Source organism: Panthera onca, chromosome E2 (assembly GCF_046562875.1).
Source record: "Panthera onca isolate mPanOnc1 chromosome E2, mPanOnc1 haplotype 2, whole genome shotgun sequence".
In the NCBI taxonomy this organism is placed as follows: Eukaryota; Metazoa; Chordata; class Mammalia; order Carnivora; family Felidae; genus Panthera; species Panthera onca.
In genome coordinates, this window is record NC_138353.1 from 27946099 (window position 1) to 27967548 (window position 21450).

The 21450-nt window shown below is 39.6% G+C and overlaps 1 protein-coding gene and 1 pseudogene across 4 annotated transcripts in view; one reads left to right on the plus strand and one right to left on the minus strand.

The window, feature by feature from the left end:
- TENT4B (terminal nucleotidyltransferase 4B) overlaps positions 1-21450 on the plus strand; it is a 76550-nt gene that overhangs the window by 9689 nt on the left and 45411 nt on the right. The gene's annotated exons all lie outside the window — the stretch shown is intronic.
- On the minus strand, positions 4995-5540 carry LOC132690404 (small ribosomal subunit protein uS8 pseudogene; annotated as a pseudogene).

Genomic DNA, 21450 nt, shown 5'->3' on the forward strand with positions numbered 1-21450 from the left:
AGGCACCCTAAAATTTATTTCTAAGGCAATTTTTAATACCTCATTACCTTTAGTAGGACTCTGTGTACCTGCTATGTGTGGGCATGGTATTCCATGGATTTAATGCACCTTAATTTATTTCACTGATCCCCCCCCCCCCCCCCCCCGTTGGACATTTACTTTGTTTCCAATTTTTTGTTTTGTATAAAAATCACGCTAAAATTTTTTTTTAATGTTTTTATTTATTTTTGAGAGAGAGACAGAGTGAGCAGGAGAGGGGCAGATAGAGAGAGGGAGACACAGAATCCAAAGCAGGCTCCGGGCTCCGACCTGTCAGCACAGAGCCTGACGCAGGGCTTGAACTCACAAGCCATGAGATATGACCTGAGCTGAAGTCTGGACGCTCAAACCGACTGAGCCACCCAGGTGGCCCTAAAAATCACATTTTTAGATGAGCCTTTGCTCCAGACAGGATTATTTCTTTCATTTTCTACTATTTTAACCGAGATGTAATTCACATGCCATCAAATTCACCCTTTTAAGATGTACAGTTCACGGGTTTTAGAATAACACAGGATTGTATAACCATCTCTGTTACCTAATTCCAGAACATTTTCATCACCTCAGAAAGAAACCCTATACCCATTATCAGTCCCCACTCTACCTTTCACCCTCAGCCCCTGGCAAACCCATACAGACTTTCTCTCGCTATGGATTTGTTATTCTGAACATTTCATAAGAATGGAATCATGTTGGGTTGCCTTGGTGGCTCAGTCAGTGAAGTGTCCGACTCAGGATCTTGGCTCAGGTAATGATCTCACGGTTCATGGGATTGAGCCCCATGTCGGGCTCTGTGCTAACAGTGCAGAGCCTGCTCGAGTTCTCTCTCCCTCTCGCTCTGCCCTCCCCTGCTCTCTCTCTCAAGTAAATAAACTTTAAAAAAGCCCTTAAAAAAAGGAATGGAATCATCCTATCGTATGTAGCTTTTTGTGTCTAGCTGCTTTTACTTAGTGTAATGTTCTCACAGTTCGTCGTGTTGTCGCACGTGTCCGTATTTAATTCCTTCTGGTGGCTGAATTTTCCATTGTATAATACACCACATTTTGTGTGTCCATTTGTCATTTGAGGGGTAATGGGATTGTTCCCACTTTTTGGCTATTAGAAATAGCGCTGCGATGGACGTTTATATACAAGTTTGCATGTGGACATACGTTTCTATTTCTCTTGGGTAAATACCTAGGAGTGGAATTGCTGGATCATATAAAGCAGCTGTAACATTTTTTGTTCCCACCAGCAACGTATGAAGTTCCCAGTTTCTCCATGTTTTTATCAGCTTATTTCATTATCTGTGTTTTCAATTATGACCATCCTAGTGGGTGTAAAGCAGTATGTCAGTGTGGTTTTGATTTGCATTTGCCAAAAACTAATGGTGAACATCTTTTCATGTGCTTTTATAGGCCCTTTTTTAGTTGGGTTGTCTTTTTGTTGAGTTATAAGGGTTCTTAAAATATTCTAGATACTAGACCCTTATTAGATAAATGATTTGCAGGTACTTCTCCCTTTCTGTGGATTGTCTTTTTACTTTCTTGATAGGTTCTTTGAAGTACAGGGGTTTTTGTTGTTGTTTTTTTCTATCTTATAAATTCCAGTTTATCATTTTTTTCTCTTGCTTGTGCTTTAGGTGTCATAGCCAAGAAACCACTGCCTAATCCAAGATCATGAAAATTAACCCTATGGTTTACTTCCAGGAGTCTTACAGTTTTAGCTCTTACATTTAGGTCTTTTTTTTTTTTAATTTTGTTTATTTTTTTAAAATAATCTCTCTGCTCAACATGGGGCTCAAATTCACGACCCTGAGATCAAGAGTTCCATGTTCTTTTTTTAAAAATTTTTTTTCAATGTTTATTTATTTTTGAGACACAGAGAGACAGAGCATGAACGGGGGAGGGTCAGAGAGAGGGGGACACAGAATCTGAAACAGGCTCCAGGCTCCGAGCTGTCAGCACAGAGCCCGATGCGGGGCTCAAACCCACAGACCGCGAGATCATGACCTGAGCCGAAGTTGGCCGCTTAACCGACTAAGCCACCCAGGCGCCCCAAGAGTTCCATGTTCTTAGTATTTTATTTTTTTTTTTAGAGAAAGCATGAGCAGGAGAGAAGGGCAGAAGAAGGGAGAAAGAATCTCAAGCAGGCTCCACACTGAGCCTGATGTGGGTTCTGCCCAGTGTGGGACCTGGGATCATGACCTGAACTGAAATCAAGAGTTGGACACTCAACTGACTGAGCCACCCAGGCACCCTAAAGAATTGCCTGTTCTACCGACCCTCACATTTAGGTCTTAGATCCATTTTGAGTTCATCTTTTGTATATGGTGTGAGGTACAGATCCAGCTTCATTCTTTTGCCTGTGGAGATGCAGTTATCTCAGTACCATGGGTTAAAGACTATGCTTTCTGTGTGAATTGTCTTGACACATAGTTTTAGACTGGAGGGTGTTTGTATCTCGTAAGACTTTTGCACCCTTTCTTGTGGAAAGATTGGGTCAGCTGTGTGTAAGAGTCCCAGTTTCCCCTAAACCCTCCCAGTGCTAAATATTAAATTACTAGGGGCGCCTGGGTGGCTTGGTCGGTTAAGCGTCCGACTTCGGCTCAGGTCACGATCTCATGGTCCGTGAGTTCGAGCCCTGCATCGGGCTCTGTGCTGACAGCTCAGAGCCTGGAGCCTGTTTCAGATTCTGTGTCTCCCTCTCTCTCTGCCCCTCCCCTGTTCATGCTTTGTCTCTCTCTGTCTCAAAAATAAGTAAACGTTTAAAAAAAATAAAAAAAATAAATATTAAATTACTAAAACCAACATAAAGAAAACAGTTTATGCCAATTTTATAGGGGAAAATAGTATTTTACTGATGTAATTTGTATATACCTTCACATTAATTGGCTATTTATTAATTTTGTTTGAATTTCTTATTTTCCTAGCCTAGCTCTTTTTCTTTTCTTTTTTAAAATTAAAAAAAAAGATTTATTTTTGGGGAGAGTGCAAGCGGGGGAAGGTCGGCAGAGAGAAAGGGATAGAGGATCTGAAGCAGGCTCTACGCTGACAGGCTGACAGCAGTGAGCCCCATGTGGGGCTCCAGTTCATGAACTACAAGATCATGACCTGAGCTGAAGTGGGACGCTCAACCAACTGAGCCACCCAGGTGCCCCTCTTTTTTTTGTTTTGCTTTTTGTTTTGTTTTTAAAAAGCCTTAGTCACTATTGAGATCAAACTCCAAACCTACATATATTTTTTTTAATTTACATCCAAATTAGTTAGCATATAGTGCAACAATGATTTCAGTAGTAGATTCCTTAGTTCCCCTTCCCCATTTAGCCCATCCCCCTTCCCACACCCCTTCCAGCAACCCTCAGTTTGTTCTCCATATTTATGTGTCTCTTCTGTTTTGTCCCCTTCCCTGTTTTTATATTATTTCTGTTTCCCTTCCCTTATGTTCATCTGTTTTGCCTCTTAAAGTCCTCATATGAGTGAAGTCATATGATTTTTGTCTTTCTCTGACTAATTTCACTTATCATAATACCCTCCAGTTCCATCCACGTAGTTGCAAACGGCAAGATTTCATTCTTTTTGATTGCCGAGTAATACTCCATTGTATATCTATACCATATCTTCTTTATCCATTCATCCATCAATGGACATTTGGGCTCTTTCCATACTTTGGCTGTTGTGGATAGTGCTGCTATAAACATGGGGGTGCATGTGTCCCTTCAAAACAGCACACCTGTATCCCTTGGATAAATGCTTAGTAGTGCAATTGCTGGGTCGTAGGGTAGTTCTATTTTAGTTTTTTGAGGAACCTCCATACTGTTTTCCAAAGTGGCTGCACCAGCTTGCATTCCCACCAACAATGCAAAAGAGATCCTCTTTCTCCACATCCTCGCCAACATCTGTTGTTGCCTGAGTTGTTAATGTGAGCCATTCTGACAGGTGTAAGGTGGTATCTCATTGTGGTTTTGATTTGTATTTTCCTGATGATGAGTGACATTGAGCATTTTTTCATGTGTCGGCCATCTGGATGTCTTCCTTGGAGAAGTGTCTATTCATGTCTCTTGCCCATTTCTTCACTGGATTATTTGTTTTTTGGGTGTTGAGTTTGATCAGTTCTTTATAGATTTTGGATACTAACCCTTTATCTGACATGTCATTTGCAAATATCTTCTCCCATTCTGTTGGTTGCCTTTTAGTTTTGCTGATTGTTTCCTTCTCTGTGCAGAAGCTTTTTATTTTGATGAGGTCCCAGTAGTTCATTTTTGCTTTTGTTTCACTTGCCTCTGGCAACGTGTTAAGTAAGAAGTTGCCACAGCCAAGATCAAAGAGGTTTTTGCCTGGTTTCTCCTTGAGGATTTTGATGGCTTCCTGTCTTACACTTAGGTCTTTCATCCATTTTGAGTTTATTTTTGTGTATGGTGTAAGAAAGTGGTCCAGGTTCATTCTTCTGCATGTCGCTGTCCGGTTTTCCCAGTACCACTTGCAGAAGAGACTGTCTTTATTCCTGTTTGTCAAAGATTAGTTGGCCATATGTTTGTGGGTCCATTTCTGGGTTCTCTGTCCTGTTCCATTGATCTGAGTGTCTGTTCTTGTGTCACAGGTGCTCTTTTTAAAAAATTTTAATGTTTGTTTATTTTTGAGAGAGGGAGAGAAAGAGTGTGAGTGGGGAGGGGCAGAGAGAAAAGGAGATGGAGGATCTGAGGTGGGCTCTGTGCTGACAGTAGAGAGTGCCACGCGAAGCTGGAACTCACGAACTATTGAGATCAGGACCTGAGTTGAAGTCCGGTGCTTAACTGACTGAGCCACCCAGGCACCCATCCCTTGCCTTGCCTTGCCTTGCCTTGCCTTGCCTTGCCTTGCCTTGCCTTGCCTCGCCTTGCCTCCTTCCTTCCTTCCTTCCTTCTTTCCTTCCTTCTTTCCTTCCTTTCTTTTCTATCTTCCATTGAGGCATTTTATCTGTGCTTATGTATTACATCCCTAGAAAAAAAAACCCAGGATTTTTTCTTCTGTGTGTTTTCGTCCTGCTTCTTAACGGTCCATGATGCCAACTAAGGTTGCCAGTACAGTGAAACCAAACTGGTGGGACGGGAGCAAATTATTCTGGAGTTTTTCTAGATCTTTGAGTTGTGCATCAAATCTGGGACAGATCACTTCACATTGTTTAACCTGTCTATGAGGTTCACAGCAGTTTTCCCAGCTCTGTGATCATCAGTGATTTTCAAATTTGCCATGTAATCATGCTTCATCATCACAGTTAGAAACTGGAAGATGACTTTGGAGCATGACCTAATAAGAACTTGGCGTTTGCCTGTCTTCTTAGTACTGTTAGTGCTCTGGAGCGCATCTGCTGGGACATTCATGCACACCATTATGGGGCACGGAAAGATGGCAGAAAGAGCATTGCCTACCTTTCTTTCATGTGTGTCTTATTGATTTGTAAGAGTTCTTGGTCTGTCCTATTATAAATATTTATAATTTTTAAATCTAGTTTTATGATTGTGAAATAGTTTTACTAGGGCATGATTTATAATAAAAGCCACCCATTTTAATTGTACCATTTAGGGACTTTGGGCAAATATATATAGTTGTGTAACTATAACAATCAAGATACAGGAAGAGATACAGAACATTTCCATCACTGAAAAAGTACCCTGATGCTCTTACAGCAAGTCCCCTTACCTCATCTCTTGTCCTAAGCAACCACTTGCCTTTTTCAGGATTTCATGTAAATGAAATGGTGTATACTCTGTAGTCTTTTGTGCCTAAGTTCTGTCTCTTACCACAGCGTTTTGGAGATTCAGCCATACTGTTGTGTGTAATATTGTTGTTACTTTTTAACGTCGAGTAGTATTCCATCGTATGGATCTACCACAGTGTGTTCATCCGTTCTTCATGACCTGTAGACTTTGTAAATGTGTCCTCTGCTTTTGGTACTATATTACTTGTTGGTTTTGCCACTCATCTCTGCACAGGCCAGAACTGATCCACACGTTTTTTGGTCGGATAATCAACTGCTATGTGCAGACTATTGTGCTAGACATTTTGTGAGAAGTAATGACAGTAAAACATATTCCTTGTCTTCTGGAAAATTATGGTCTGGTTGGATAGGCAGTGCATGAGAGAGAGGTTGCTTTTGACTAGTGATGTAAGGGCAAGCTTTGAGTGGAGATTTTTGCTCATGTTTTGAAAGATCGGTTAGTTGGTAGAGGGTTGGAAAAGAAAAACTGATTGTATAGGTTTCAAATGATAAGCTCTGAAAGAGCAGGTTGGCTATACGGTATTTAGTATAACTGAGATAGTCAGCAAGCAGGCTCTACTGTAATGGTTGACCTCAACCAAAGGAATTTTGAGATCTGAAATTATTCCAATTAATTTGGTAAAATCTACTTACTGTGGAAAATTACAAGCAATGTGGAAGTGGAGAGAATAGAATAATGAACCTCCATGTATGCATCATGCAGCTTCAGTGGTGATCAGTTGTGGACCAGCCTACTTCACCAGCACCCCCTGCATTCATTCCCACCCCACATTATTTTGGAGTGAATTCCAAGTGTCACATCATTTTGTATAATGTTTCTGTATGTGTCTCTAGATAAGGACTTAAAAAGAAACCATAGTCACAATACCATGATTACACCTAAACAAATGAACATTAATTCCTTAGTTGCATCAAATATCCAATGTTCGTGTTTCTCCAGTTGTGCCGTAAGTGTTTTTTTAGTGGTTAAAATCAGAATCCACATGAGGTTTTGCATTGCTGTTGGTTGAAATGCCTTCATTTTTTTTTAAGTGTTTATTTATTTTGAGAGAGTGTGTGCGCGAGTGGGGGGAGGGGCAGACAGGGAGAGAGAGAGAATCCCAAGCAGGCTCTATGCTGTCAACATAGATAGAGCCTGACGCAAGGCCTGATCCCACAAACTGTGAGATCATGACCTGAGTGGAAATCAAGAGTCCGATGCTCAGCCTGAGCCACCAAGGTGCCCTGGTTGGAATGCCTTTTGAACTACAGTGTTCTCTGCCATCTCTTTTCCCTCATTAATTTAGTTGTTGAAGAAATTGAGTTTTTCCTGTAGACTCTTCTGCTGAGTTTTGCTGATTGCATTCCTGTGGTGTTGATTTAATATGTTCCTTTGTCCCCCTGTATTTTCTATAAATTTGTAATTAGATCTAGCGGCTTATTTATGTTTTTTTTATTGTTTTTTTTTTTTGCAAGTATACTTCATAGATGATGATCTGTACTTTTCCCATAAGATACATAATGTCTGAGTGTCTTTCCTTTTGTGATATTAGTAGCCATTAATGATCATTGCATATATTTACTAGTTCATTATTAGGGTTGTAAAGTTGTGATATTCTCTTGAACCTTTATCAGTTGTCAGCTGGAACACCCCTAAAAGGAGGAACTTTTCCTCCTCAGCTATTAAGTTATCCTTAGGGTACAATTCTTACTGGGGACACAGGATAGGAGTGAGAAGAGGAGATATAACTTCTAACTGGTTCTGTTAATGAGCAGAGAGAAGCATGTGGGCTGCATCCAAAAAGCTGAAATGGCTTTGGGCTGACTAGTGCACGATGGGTGGAAAAAGCAGTAATTCTCCCTGTAGTGAGCTGTGCTTGGCTATTGGTCGGTGGCTGGGACTGGCCAAGGGAGCCCTTTGCCCGCAGCCATACCTGACCTTTGCTTTCAACTTGTGTTAGCTGAAGAAAACCATGGTGGATCCAGTGGCCTGTGAGCCTCTGTTTAAGGGACGGAGTTCTCACAGCCTTAATGCCAGCAACCAGGAGTAACACATTTATTTTTGCTTGAAATTAAACTTGGATTGTATTTCTTCCTCTTGTGTTAATATTCTTTTACCTTAATGTGAATCATTCCTCCCCTCAGGCTAACATAACCCATACAGCATTATAGGAAGGATTCCTATCGGTAGTAAATCAAGTGATTTTTTTTACCCCCCAATCAAATATTTATTTTCAAAGCCGCTATTTACGTATAAAAACCACATAGCAAGCATGGTGGCAGCTGTGTAAAGAAAGGGCTGCATGGCCTCTGTAAAAGAAGGTTCCAAGATGATGACCAGAACCCAACCCCCCGGTCACAGTGTGGCTTCAGCTTCCTTAGGAGTTTGTCGTAGCCCTTTCTGTGGAAGTCAGTACATAAGGTCATCTCTGAGGCCTGGGCAACATAGAGGTAGTCAAGGACTTTTCTGTCCTGAGGTAGCTGTTCCTCTATTTTTTCTCCACCACAAGGCATCTGTGTGTGTGTGTGTGTGTGTGTGTGTGTGTGTGTGTGTGTATTAGAATTTTTTTTGAGCACTTTTTTTTAATGTTTGTTTTTGAGAGAGAGAGAGAGAGAGCATGTTTGTGCGCATGAGTGGGGGATGGGCAGAGAGAGAGGGAGACAGAGGGTCCGAAGCAGGCTCTGCACTGTCTGCAGAACCCATCATGGGGCTTGAACCCACGAACCGCAAGGTCATGACCTGAGCCAAAGTCGGACGCTTAACCAACCGAGCCATGCAGGTGCCCCTGAACACTTTTGTATTTACAGAATAATTGAGCAGAAAGTACAGAATCCTCATGCTCCCACTCCCCCCTATTTCCATCCCATTTCTCCTATAATTACCATCTTGCGTGTTATGACTGATGAGCTGCATTATCAATGCAGTACCATTAAAGTCCATGGTTTTTTACATTAGGATTCAGTCTTTGTTTTGTACATTTTGTAGGTTTTGGCAAATGTATAATGACATGTATGCATCATCATACCATCGTACAGGGTAGTTTCAGTGTCTTAAAAATCTGTGCTTCGGGGCGCCTGGGTGGCTCAGTCAGTTGGGCGGCCGACTTCGGCTCAGGTCATGATCTCGCGGTCCGTGAGTTCGAGCCCCGCGTCGGGCTCTGTGCTGACGGCTCTGTGCTGACGGCTCGGAGCCTGGAGCCCGTTTCCGATTCTGTGTCTCCCTCTCTCTGACCCTCCCCTGTTCATGCTCTGTCTCTCTCTGTCTCAAAAATAAATAAACGTTAAAAAAAATTAAAAAAAAAAAATCTGTGCTTCATCCTCCCCTCTCTCCCTGAGCCCCACAGTCACTGATCTTTTTACTGTCTTCATAATTTTACATTTTCCAGAATGTCATGTAGTTAGAATCATGTAGTATGTGTCTGCTTTCCATTCTATGAATTCAGGTTTCCTCCATATCTTCTCCTGGCTTGATAGCTCTTTTTTTACTTTTATTTATTTATTTTTTTATTGCTGAATAGTACTCCATTGTACGGATGTAATACAATTTATGTATCTAGTTACCTGTTGAAAGATAGCTTGGTTGTTCCAAGTTTTGGCAATTATGAATAAAACATCTGTATGCAGGTTTTTGTGTTTACATAAGTTTTCAGCTCATTTGAGTAAATGCCAAGGAGGAAGATTGCTGGATCTTATGGTAAGAGTGTGTTTAGTTTTTTAAGAAACTGCCAAACTGTCTTCTAAAGTGACTGTACTATTTTACATCCCCACCAGCAATGAATGAGTTTCTGCCATCCCACATATTTGCTACAGCATTCGATGTTGTCAGTGTTCTGGGTTTTGGCTAGTCTGATACGTGTGTAGTAGTGTCTCGTTTTAATTTGCAGTTCCCTAGTGACGTATGATGTCAAGTATCTTTTCACATGCTTATTTGCCTCTGTGTATTCTTTGGTGAGGTGTTTGCTCGGGTCTTGTTTTTTTAAATTGGGTTATTTTCTTATTTTTGAGTTTTAAGAGTTCTTTGTGTATTTTGGATACCAGTCCTTTATCAATATGTGTTTTGTAAAAATTTTCTCTCAGTTTGTGGCTTGCCTTTTCATTCTCTTGACAGTGTCTTTTGCAAAGCACAAGTTTTTACTTTTAGTGAAATCCACCTTAGCAATACTTTCTTTCATGGATTGTGCTTTCAGTATTGTGTCAGAAAAGTCATTGCCAAACACAGGGTCACCTAGATTTTCTCTTAAGTTATGTCCTAGGAATTTTATAGTTTTGTGTTTTACATTTAGGTCTGTGATCCATTTTGAGTTCATTTTTATGAAAGGTGGAATATCAGTGTCTAGATTCATTTTTTTGCATGTGAATGTCCAGTTCTTCTGTCACCGTGCTAAAAAGACCATCTTTTCTTGCTTTTATTGCCTTTGCTCCTTTGTCAAAGATCAGTAGACTATATTTTGTGTAGGTCTCATTCTGGGCTCTCTATTCTTTTTATTTACTTATTTTGAGAGAGAAGAAGCACAAGCAGGGGAGGAACAGAGAGAGGGAGAGAGAGAGAGAATTCCAAGCAGCTCCACATTGTCAGCACAGAGCCCAGTGTGGGGCTTGAACTCGCAAACCATGAGATATAACCTGAGCTGAAATCAAGAGTCAGACACTTAATTGACTGAGCCACCCAGGCACTCCTGGGCTCTCTATTCTGTTCTATGATCTATTTGTCTTCTTTAGCCATACTGTTTTGATTACTTTGTTTTGTTTGATTAGTTTTATACTAAGTCTTGGAAGTCAGGTAGTGACAGCCCTCCAACTTTGTTCTTCCGTGTTGTATTGGTTATTCTGGATCTTTTCCCTTTCCATATAAATTTTAGGATCAGTTTATTGATAATACACAAAATAATCTTGCTGGAATTTTTATTGGGATTTCATTGAATCTGTAGATACAGTTGGGAAGAAATGACAGTGGCATCTTGATTCCTATCCATGTACCTGGAATTGTCTTCCATTTCTTTAGATCTTCTTTGATTTTTTTTAGAGTTTTGTGGTTTCCTTCATAGAGATCTTACACGTATGTTGTTAGATTTATACCTAAGTATTTCTGCTTTTTTTCGGATGCTAATGTAAATGGTATTGCATTTTAAATTTCAAATTCCAGTTGTTTATTGTTGGTATATAACAAAAAATAATTGAGTTTTATTAACCTTGTATCCTGAAACCTTAATGGTTTATTAATTCCAGGAATTTTTTTGTTGTTTCTTTGGGATTTTCTACATATCATCATGTCATCAGCAAACAAAGGAAGTTTTATTTTTTTCCTTCCCAATCTGTACACTTCTCTTTTCTTGTATTGTTGCATCTGGTAAGACTTCCAATATGATGTTGAATGAAAGTGGTGAGAATGAGGGGCACCTAGATGGCTCAGTCAGTTTAAGCGTCTAACTTCGGCTCAGGTCATGAACTTGTGGTTCATGAGTTTGAGCCCCACATTGGGCTCTCTGTTGACAGCTCAGAGCCTAGACCCTGCTTGGGATTCTGTGTCTTCCTCTCTCACTGTTCCTCCCCTGCTTGCTCGCTCTCTCTCTCTCAAAAATAAAGATTAAAAAAAAGTTTTTTTAAAAAAGTGGTGAGAGCAGACATCTTGCCTTGTTTCTAATCTTAGCAGGAAAGCATCTAATTTCTCATCATTAAGTATGATGTCAGCGGTAGGATTTTTGTATATGTTCTTTATCCAGTTGAGCAACTTCCCCTCTGTTTTCAGTTTGTTGAGAATTTTGATTCGGTGTTGGATTTTTTTCAAATGCTTTTTCTGTATCTATTGATAGGATTGTGGGATTTTTTTTTTATTCTTTAGTCTATCGATGTATGGATGGATTACATAAATTTATTTTTGAATCTTGAACCAGTCTTGCATACCTGAAATAAATCCTATTTGGTTGTGGTATATAATTTTTTTTTTTTTTTTTGTACATTGTTTGATTTAGTCCACCAGTATTTTGTCCAGGATTTTTACATTTGTGTTAATGAGAGCTATTGGTCTGTAGTTTTTCTTTCTTCTAATGTGTTTGTCTGGTTTGGAGATTAGGGTAATGCTTGCCTCATAGAATAAATTAGACAGCATTTTCTCTCTTGTTTTCTGGAAGAGATTGTGGAGACTTGAGATAATTTCTTCCTTAAAGCTTTGGGAGATTTCACCAGTGAACCCATCTGTTTCCAGTTTTAAAAGGTTATTAGTTATTGATTCAGTTTCCTTACTAGATATAGGCCTATTCAGATTGTTCTTTTCACCTTGTGTAAATTCTGATAGATTGTCTCTTTCAAGGAATTGGTCTGTTTCATCTAGATTATCTAATTTGTGGGCATAGAGTTGTTCATAATAATCCTTTATTATTCTCTTAATGTCCTTGGGCTTAGTAGTAATGACCATTCTTTCATTTCTGATAATAGTAATTTGTGTCTTCTCTTTTTTTTCCTCAATTAACCTGGCTAGAGATTTATCAGTTTTATTGGTCTTTTCAAAGAATTACCTTTTGGCTTCATTGATTTTTCTCTATTGATCTTATTTTTATTGATTTCTGCTCCAGCTTTATTTATTTGCTTGCTCTTACTTTGAATTTAATTTGCTCATATTTTTCTAGTTGCATAAGGTAGAAACTTAGATTCTTAGATTTTTAGATCTGTCATCTTTTCTAATATTTGCATTCAGTGCTATAAATTTTCTCTAAGTCCTGCTTTCTCTGCATTCCGCAAGTTTTGATAAGTTGTAGTTTCATTTAGTTAGAGATAGCTCTTGAGACTTCTTCTTTGACCTATGTTTTATTTAATCTCCATGTATTGTGTTTAATCTCCAAATATTGTATTTTGGGATTTTTCAGCTATCTTTTTGTTACTGATGTCTAGTGTAATTCAAGAGCATACTTTGTACAATTTCTGTTATTTTAAATATGTGAAGGTCTGTTTTATGTTGCAGAGTGTGGTCTGCTTGCTGGCTTGCTTATTTATTTATTTATAAGAGACGCTGGTGATGTAAGGTTCTCTCATCTCTACCGTATGTGACTTCATTCAAAATGACATATGGTTAGAAAAATCAGAACGAAGCAACTCAAGTATTTGTTAATGGATGAATGGAGGAACAAATGTGGTATATACATACAATGGAATATAATTTAGCCTTAAAAAGGAAGGAAGTTCTGATATGTGCTACAACATGGATGAACCTTGATAACATGCCAAATGAAAAAAAACCCAGTCACAAAGGACAGATATTGAATGATTCAATTTTTGTGAGGTGCCTAGAGAGTAGTCTCATAGAGACCAGATAGTTGAATTATGGTTGCCAGGGGCTGCCAGGAGAAGAGAAAGGAGAATTTTAGTGTTAATGGGTACAGACTTCCACTTGGGGAAGATTGCAAAGTTCTAATCAATAAAGTGGTCTTTTAAAAAGTTCTGTAGAGATACCTGGGTGCTCCGTTGGTCAAGTGTCAGACTCTTGATCTCAGCTCAGGTCTTGATCTCAGGTTTGTGAGTAGTTCAAGCCCCACACTGAGCTCCACACTGGGTGTGGAGACTATGTAAAAAATTTTAAAAAAATAGAAAAATAATAAAAAATAAAAAGAATAAATAATAAAAGATAAATAATAAAAAGAAGGTGGATAGTAGTGATGGTCACACAACACTGTGAATGTACTTCCTGCCATAGAACTGTACACTGAAGAGTGGTTCAAATGGTAAATTTTATGTTATGTGTATTTTTTTTTTATTAAAAAAAATTTTTTTTAATGTTTATTTATTTTTGAGACAGAGAGAGACAGAGCATGAACTGGGGAGGGTCAGAGAGAGGGAGACACAGAATCTGAAACAGGCTCCAGGCTCTGAGCTGTCAGCACAGAGCCCGACGCGGGGCTCAAACTCACGGACCGTGAGATCATGACCTGAGCCGAAGTCAGTCGCTTAACCGACTGAGCCACCCAGGCGCCCTGTTATGTGTATTTTAATACAATATTTTAAAATGGAAAGATTTTTTAAAAATTAGAATGTTGCCAAGGAAAAGGTTAAAGAGTTATTTGAAAATTTTCTTTTATGCCAAATGTTTTTATTTATCTTGGGACTTATTTGACTAGTTTAATTATCTTTTCTTTTCTTTTTTTTTTTTTAATGTTTACTTATTCTGAGAGAGAGAGAGAGAGAGAGAGTGAGTGAGTATGCAGGAGGGACAGAGAGAGAGAGAGAGAGAGAGAGAGAGAGGGAGGGAGAGAGAGAATGCTTAGCAGGGTCCGAGAGAGAGTGAGTGAGTATGCAGGAGGGACAGAGAGAGAGAGAGAGAGAGACAGAGAGAGAGGGAGGGAGGGAGAGAGAGAATGCTTAGCAGGCTCCGTGCTGTAGGTGCAGAGCCTAATGCAGGGCTCAAACTCATGAACCATGAGATCACGACCTGAGCCGAAACCAAGAATTGGACGCTCAGTTGACTGAGCCACCCAGACACCCCCCTAATTTTCTTTTATGGTTGATCTGATAGAACATAATTATGTTCAGTTAGGATTTCTTATGGTGTGATGAGGAATAGGATTTTTATGTAGACAAGACAGAAATGTATATATGATGAATCTGATACTTATAGAAGATATTCATGCATTTATTTAAGGACCACCCTGCTTGTGGCCTTGACTGATTTGTAGCTACTGGGATTTGAGATCAAAGGATCTTCAGAGGTCACTTATTTCAGTCCTTTTTAAAAAAGTGATCAGTTGAACCTCAGAGAGGTTAAATGACTTTACCAAGTTTCACAGCTAATGGAGTGACTTTATCTTTACCTGAAACCAGAGCTTCTTAGTCCTACTTTGTAACAGGTCTCTGTGTATCAGTAGTCTGGGCCCTATCAGTCCAAACCCTGATTTCAAATAAAACCGGCGTTGGTGTCTTACCTCCTTCCCTGGCATGCCACTGTTTCTACAACCCATGCAGATAATGGTGTTCTGCTTAATGAGCTTGAGATCAGTGACTCCTAAACCAGTTACTTCAAAGCAGTGTTCTCAATCTGAGGGGAAAAAATTCCTGATGCCTGGAACCCGCTCTCCGGAGATTCTGATTTAATAGGTCTGTAGGGGGGAAGGGTGGCTTTCCCATCATACTTTAAAAAATAATGATCATATTCAGCACAAGTTGAGAGGTGCTGCTTAAAGGTTCTTTTAAAGCATGGCTTCCCAAACCTGGCTGATTCCCAAATCCCTTAGGGAGCTCAGAACCCTCAGACCCCGCTGCTGTTCAAGGACTCCTTCCTGGTCCAGGAGGACTATGAGGTACTGGAAGTCCTCCGAGGCCACACTCAAGGTGGAATACTAATTTTTCTGTGTTGCTTAAAACCAGACCAAGTGAATGAAACAATTTCAGAACCGTTACATGGGCAGCAGATGTCATTTTAATGAAGTGAAGCTTGGCTCAGGCCTTATAATGCTGTTATTTTTTAGACTAAAAATAAAACTGCTTCTTAAAGAATTTGAGATGGTATGTAAAATTTTAAAAAATTTGGTCTCGTACTAAAAGCACCTTTTTAAAAATATTTTTTTGTAGAGGACGGGGTCTGGGTTTGTTTTTAAGCGAGGAAGATTATATTATTGGAGGAGTATAGAGGGAAATGTTTGTGTATTTACATGTGAAGACACTGTGCCTTCAATGCCCTTTTGCACTTAGATTCGAGCTGCCTGCGTTCATATGGATTTGAATTCCCTGAATGGAATACTAGATAAAGCACATGCAGTTTATGACCCAGAGATTTTTCTTAAATTTTAATTATATAAATGAGGCATGAATTTATTCTCCTTGTAAAAACTGAAACGTTACAGAAAAGTCGGGAGTCCCATATGACTGCCGTTCTGAGTCCTAGCCTAGTCCTAGACTAGGACTAGGACTAGGACTAGCCTAGACTAGTCCTAGTCTTCCTCAGAGATAGTGATGGTTCCCAGTGTCCTGTGGATCCTTCCAGAACTTTTCTGTATCAGGTAGACTGAGCAAAGAAAATAAATACTATTCTGTAACTTTTGCTCATTTTCATGTCCACTTCTGTGCAGCTGTATAGCTGTACCATAGTTCTTTAAGCCATTCTCCTATTGATGAACACGGAGGCCGTTCCCAGTGCTGCAGGGAGCATTCTTGTGCATGGCTCTGTGTGCACATGCGCAGTGTGATTGCTGGGGCAGGGGCTGTACGGTTCAGTGCCGAATCGTCCTCCAGCCAGGCCCTGCTGCAGGAGCTGATTGAACTGACTCAGGAGAATTTGCTGGGCGTCACTGAACTTGCAGGTATTTGAGTGAAGGCACAAAATGGCAGAGCATGTGTCAGCTTTTTGTTTGTAACTGTCATAAATACGAGGAGTATTTTGGGTTTGCCATGTAGACCCCGAATAACGTCTGCTAATAACTGTGTACCCAGTGCCAGTGTGCTGGGTGCTGACTTGGAAACATTTTGTAAAAAATGCTGAATTAGGGTAGTGATGTGAAGACAATTAACAGATAATGGTAGCCAGAATAATTGTGTCAAAACAGCAAGAAATATCAAGAGAATTTGATGTGTTCTGCATTTTCTTTGGTGCTTGCCTTTTGCAATAGCATTAGAAACTTTAGGTTGGGTATATGGTAAGTTTTCTTGTGTATTTGATCAATTTGACCATAAAATAATAACTTGGCCATTTCAAAGAAGCTTTTCATTATAAAGCGTCAACTGTTTATTAGTCTCCATAAATTCTTATTTGTGTCATTGTAAAAGATCCATTTTTAAAAATAATTTTCATCAACACAAATAGTGTTAGTGCTTCCCTTAGTTTACATTTTGCATGGTCTTTTCCATGTATTTACATAGTCTACAAATGCAGCCTTTCTTGGAGGGGGTTAATATATTTTCCTATGTGAATATACAAAGTTTTACTTTAGTTCTCCCCTATTGTTGGACTTCCAAGTCACTTTTGATTTTCTAGTGTGAAGAAAGCGCTGGAAGCATACTTGCGTGAAGTGTTGTTTGCTTTTCAGCTACTTTCTCCACCTGTGTTCCTCAAAATAAGATCGCTGGGTTTCTTCTTCTATGTTGCCAGGAAGATTGTGAGGCTAACAGTGAAGGGGGAGGAACTTTACCACTTTCTGGGGGCTACCCGGGCTCCTCTCTTCTCCCCCCAAGTAGATGAGCTTTTATCATTTTACTTATTTTTGTCTTGGTATAGGGTTGTGAGATTTTGCCCCGTGGGTTTATGGTGTTGGTGTTGGTGTTTTGACATCGGTGTCAGTGTGTTGTTTTGTCATTTTATGTTGGATTTGCACTAGTGTGTTAATGTTTTCATTTTTCTCATGCTTATCAACTCATATCTGATAGTGAGGTGATGGTGGACTTGGCACCACTGACTTAGAACAGTGGCTGTTTGTCCTTGGCCAGAAGATCAGATGACTGGGAGCAAGGTAAGGTGAGGGAGTCAGCAGTTCCAGAAATGGGCGATTGTGTTGTCCAGTGAAGAAGAATGCCAAAGAATTATCTGGGTCCATGTACCTTTCCATGGAATGAGACAAAGTTCCCTAAGTAATGGGAAATTTAAGGACATGTAATATGTGTTCACTGGTAAGGAAGTTGATAGTAAAAAGAGGGTCGCCTGGGTGGCTCAGTCGGTTAAGTGTCCAGCTTTGGCTCAGGTCATGATCTTGCGGTTCATGAGTTCAAACCCTGCGTTGGGCTCTGTGCTGACAGCTCAGAGCTTGTTTCGGATTCTGTGTTTCCCTCTCTCTCTGCCCCTCCCCTGCTCACACTCTCTCTCTCAAAAATAAAGAAACATTAAAAAAATAAAAAATAAATAGATAAATAAAAGAAAGTTAATGGTAAAAAGAGGTTTCTGTTGTTTGTTTGTTTGTTTGTTTTTGTTTTTATCTTCTGTGGATGCTTTGTCTTGTGAAACCAGCAGTGCCCAGGAGGGAGCTGAGATGGGCAGGTACAGATTTGTGGACTTTGTAGTGACATGTAAGAAGCTATTGGGACTCAAGTATTAGGTAGTTTTTACATTAAAAGTTCTGAATGGCCTCAGATAAGTGGTGACCCTGGGATTTCTAGACACTTTGGGTCCTAATGTAATGTGGTCTGCAACAATTTGCCTGTTACCTTAGTCCACGTACTAACTAAAATGTTAAGTTGTTTTGATTTATTTTGGTTTGTATAAGTCATTAATTTACTGGATGTATACATGTTTTTATTGACTTACAGGTTCTTCTATTCCTCTTATGTGCATACAAATTAAGGCAGAATCTTTTTAGGGCTGTGATGGCAGCCTGTCCTGCCCCCCCCCCCCCCCCTTTTTTTTAAATAGCAGCCTTTTTGAACTAAAAATCATACAATCATATAGTTCATCCATTGGAGATGTACACTTCAAATGGTTTTTAGTGTTTTCCCAGAGTTGTGTGCAGGCATCACCAGAATTAAGTAGAACATTTTCATTATTCCCCCCCAAAGAAACCGCATATCCATTAGCAGTTATTCTCTCTCTTTCCCCAAAACTCCCCAGCCCCAGGCTGTCCGCAGTCTATTTCCTGTCCTTATAGATTTGCCTGTTCTGCACATTTCTTGTAAATGGAATCCTACAGTATATGTGGTATCTGTCCTCTTTCACTTAGCATAATGTTGTCAAGGTTCATCCATGTTGTAGCAGGTGCTGGAGCTTCATTCCTTTATGTGGCAGAGTAACATTGCATTGTGCGGATAGAGCACATTGTATTTATTCATTCATCAGTCCTGGACACTTGGGCTGTTTCCACTCTTCTGCTATTGTGAATAATGCTGCTAGGAAAGGTTTCTGTGTGGGCTGCATTTTCAGTTCTTGTGGGTAGATACCTAGGAGTTTTCCCCGTTTGGTTCTTAGTCTCATTTTGACCCGGTATGCTTTCACATCTCCCATACTTGCACAGTATGAAATAGTGTTAGTAGTGAAATAGAAATAGTGTTTCAGCTACAAAGGAGGAGAAGAGACCTGGTCTGTGTGTGTGCCTGGATATGTTGGGTGGGGGCTGACTCTAGGGTTATTTCTACCCTGATCATATTTGTACAGTCTTGATATAACTGGCAAAAGTTGCAGTTGTTTTCAGTTTTTATTAATGACAGCTTTCAGATAACTCGCAGTAAGTAATGATGAAAGAGTCTTTACTGTATTGCTAGCCTGATGGGAATTTATTTGTTCGTTGGTAAAAATGGCTGCAGTTTTACTGCTAATGGGAACTAGCATTTCTTTAACTGGCAGTTGGGAGGCAGGCAAAAATCGTAGGACCAGTTGTGTGCTCAGAGTGCAAGGTAAGTCTGGCTAGTGAATGCTGATTGGCAGTTCTGATTGCTGTTGATGGCATCTTAGATCTGTGGAGAGAGAGGAGGGAAGTAGAAGGTTCTGTTGATGGTAAGTCGGCCTGTCAGTGGGCCGTCTGCTCATTTGTTGTGTAGAGCGGCTCATTATGTAACTTTTGATTCTTAGTCATTTCATATTTTTGTTATTAACTACTTTAAAGGTGTGGAGAGGATCTAAAGTAACATAATGAACCCGATTACTGGATTTAACAAATTTGACTTCTTTTTTCTTTTTCCTGCCTCTCTCCTTTTCCCCTTCTTCCCTCCGTTTTGAATTTTAAGGAATGCAACTTTTTGGATACACTTGAACATCCTTTGGTACGCCTCCCATATACCTCCCTCCTTTCTCAGGTGTAACCACTCTTGCAAGACAGGTAGATATATGTCCTTTTCATTTATGTTTTTATGCTCCTGTGTTTATGTTCCTAGCAATATATATTGATTATGTCTGTATTTTTAAACATTACATAAATAGTTCAATTTTTAATTCTAACTGTAGCAGTGTCTCTCAAATTTTCTCATTTTTGACGGAAGGCTGCCTGGTGGCTTAGTTGGTAAAGCATCTGACTCTTGATTTTGGCTCAGGCTATGATCTCATGGTTCATGAGATTGAGCCCCACATCAGGCTCTGTGCTGACAGTGTGGAGCCTGCTTGGGATTCTCTCTCTCTCCCTCTCTCTCTGACCCTCCCCTGCTCTCTCTCTCTCTCTCTCAAAATAAATAAATAAACATTAAAAGAAAACCAAAACAATATTTTTGGCACATATCTGGTGTTAAGTTTTTCTTGTGGTATGATAAAATATATATAGCATACAATTTACTTTTTTTTTAAGATTTTATTTATTTTTTTGTTTTTATTTTTATTATTTATTTTATATATATTAAAAAAATTTTTTTAACATTTATTCATGTTTTGAGAGAGAGAGAGCACAAGCAGGGGAGGGGCAGAGACAGGGGGAGACACAGAATCTGAAGCAGGCTCCAGGCTCTGAGCTGTCAGCACAGAGCCTGATGCAGGGCCCAAACTCATGAAATGAAAGATCATGACCTGAGCCAAAGTCGGATGCTTAATCCACTGAGCCACCCAGGCGCCCCTTATTTTTTTGTTTTTAAAGTTTATTTATTTTGAGAGAGAAAGAGCAGAAGCAGGGAAGAGGCAGAGAAGGAGAGAGAGAATCCCAAACAGGCTCTGTGATGTCAGTGCAGAGCCCAACGCAGGGCTCAGTCTCATGAACCGTGAGATCATGACTGAGCCGAGGTCAAGAGTAGGACACTTAAACTGAGCCACCCAGGTGCCCCTAAAGATTTTATTTTTAAGTAATCTCTACACACAATGTGTAGCTTCAGCTCATAATCCGGAGATCAAGAGTCATATGCTCTTCTGACTGAGCCAGCCAGGCGCCCCTAAAATTTACCATTTTAACTATTTTCAAGCATACAGTTCGGTAGCATTAAATACATTCACATTGTTGTGCAACCATTGCCATTATCCATTTCCAGAACTTTCTCATCATCCCAACTAGAAACTCTATACCCATTAAACAGTTATGCTCCATCCCCCCCACCCCTGCCCCCCCCAGTTGTTAGGTAACAACTAACCTCTATTCTACTTGTTCTATGAATTTGCTTATTCTAGGTACCACATATAAGGGGAATCATACAATAGTTGTCCTTTAGTTATCTGGCTTATTATTTCATTTAGTGTAATGTTTTTAAGTTTTATCCATGTTGTGGTATGTATCAGAATTTCCTTTTTACGCTAATACTCTGCAGTATAGTTATACCATATCTCATTTATCCATTTATCTGTTGATGGATATTTGCCGTGTTTCCACCTGTTGGTTATTGTGATTAATGCTTTGAACATTGGTGTATAAGTATCTTGAGTTTCTGCTTTCAGTTGTTTTGGATTTATACCTAGGAGTGGAATTGCTGGATCATATGATAATTCTATGTTTAACTTTTTGGGGAACTGCCAAACTGTTTTCCACCACAGCTAAATCATTTTATATTCCCACCAGCAGTACAGGGAAGTCCTGATTTTTTTCCACATCCTCACCAATACTTGTTATTTTCTGTTTCTTTTTTCTTTTTCCTTTTCATAATAGCTCTCCTAATGGGTTGAAATGCTTTTGATTTGTTTTTCTCAAATGGCTTATGATGTTGAGTATCTTTTCTGCTTAGTGGTCATGTGTATATCTTCTTTGAAGAAAAGACCATTCAAATCTTTCTTCAGCACCATTTGTGGAAAAGACTGTCCTTCCCCAGTTGACTCCTCTTGGCACCCCTAGTTTAAGTTATTTTTATTGTAATGTAAGAATACACGCAAGGATGAATTTCTTATGCTTAAAAGATTTT